This window comes from Humulus lupulus, chromosome 2 (assembly GCF_963169125.1).
Source record: "Humulus lupulus chromosome 2, drHumLupu1.1, whole genome shotgun sequence".
Lineage (NCBI taxonomy): Eukaryota > Viridiplantae > Streptophyta > Magnoliopsida > Rosales > Cannabaceae > Humulus > Humulus lupulus.
Genome location: NC_084794.1, coordinates 267,577,327 through 267,578,840, shown reverse-complemented (window position 1 = coordinate 267,578,840; position 1,514 = coordinate 267,577,327). Strand labels below are relative to the sequence as shown.

General features: G+C 38.4%; 1 long non-coding RNA gene across 1 annotated transcript; it reads right to left on the bottom strand.

Annotated features, from left to right (window-relative positions):
* Positions 1-348: 348 nt before the first annotated feature.
* LOC133816672 (uncharacterized) lies at positions 349-1,243 on the bottom strand. Its single transcript, XR_009885407.1, has 2 exons — positions 1,157-1,243; positions 349-643 (listed from the first exon to the last, which is right to left on the bottom strand). It is a non-coding gene; the product is annotated as an uncharacterized LOC133816672 (long non-coding RNA).
* Between the last annotated feature and the right edge of the window lie 271 nt (positions 1,244-1,514).

The following is a 1,514-nucleotide window of genomic DNA, read 5'->3' as shown; positions in this document are numbered from 1 at the left end:
TGCTTTGACTGCAAAAACAAATGGTGAAGTTACCTTTTACGAGACTTATCTGGACAAAGACATGTGGAAGGAACAATCTGTCAGTTACCAGATTCAGAAGCTTCAGGAGAATGGAACCAATCCAGATTCAGAGGCTCTGGCTCATATATAATTTGCTTGTTTGTGCTGTGGACTGTTTGTGAATATGTATATGCATATCTATTATCTACCATATGACTCAAGTCATGCGTATTTATGTTCTAAAAGAAAGCCTTGTCAAGGCACATTTATCTATATTAATATTAAAAAAAACAGCCCAGATTCATGTTTCAGAATGAACAAGAGTTTAAAGTATCATCAGCCATCAACTAGAAAATGATTCTATCTATTAACTTGATAATCAAAACAACCGAACACAGTCATCTGAAAAAACTATAAATGTTTGTTACACTGAATTATTATTATTTTTTATTCTTGCTGCAACTATGGTATGTTAAATTAACATCACTTTTGAAGCCTAGACTCACTTATCTGCAATTTTACAAAGTACCTCAACAGTCCTGAGGACTATACATCATCTGCAGCAGAAAGTCCTTGCGTTCATCAACTGGGCATCCAAAGAAGGCTCTCACCCTTGCAGCATTTGCAATTAGGAAAGTGTAGCCTAAAAATCATGACAGATTACATTAAGAGGGAGAGAACTTGAAAACAAAAATTATTACCACAATCAGATTAAGAACAAAAAATCATCACAAACTTTCTTTCTTGCTTCAAACATAGTACAGTATATTCAATCCCTAATTTAAACCAAAATTCCCACAAATAATCACAATATTATAGTTATATATACACATGAGACAAAAAATTGCAGAAATCAAAATTGATGGAGCAATATTGAGAGATGAATGGTGAGGTTTTGGAACGGGGGAGGGAGGCCAGAAAGATGACAATGGAATGAGTGACTAGGAAAGAAGAACAACACCCAGATTCAAACTTCATTAAACTCATACTCATATTCAAAAATCCACATATAATAACTAAAATGAAAGAAAAAACATATACTATGAAGAAAACCTATAAGATTATTAAACACACAGTAATTAAAATACCCCATTCTAAGGCTTCGACTACCATGAACCAACCATCAACAACAAAAATAAGTCGAGAGGAAACATACCAGATCTCGCCTCCGTCGTGTGCTGAGGAGAAGAAGACCCACGCATCGTCGAACCCGTGACCTCGCCTTTGCCTCTGCCTCCGCCAGGCGCCGTCACTTATTCTTCCAAGAAAAAGAAGAATAACGGATAGGAGTGCGAGGAGGATAGGGCAGCGGCTTAGGGCTCTCTCTCATTTACTGAAGAGTAGGAACCATTACCAGAGTGAGGTCAGGACAAGAAAGAGTACCTTTGATGTTTGCTAAGTCGAGCCGATGGGGTGGAGAGCGACTTCGTGATGTTGGAGTAGACCAATCTGACCGCCGGTGGAGGAGAACGACGCCGTGTGGTTTGAGCACTCTCTCGTGGAGGCTAGAGAGA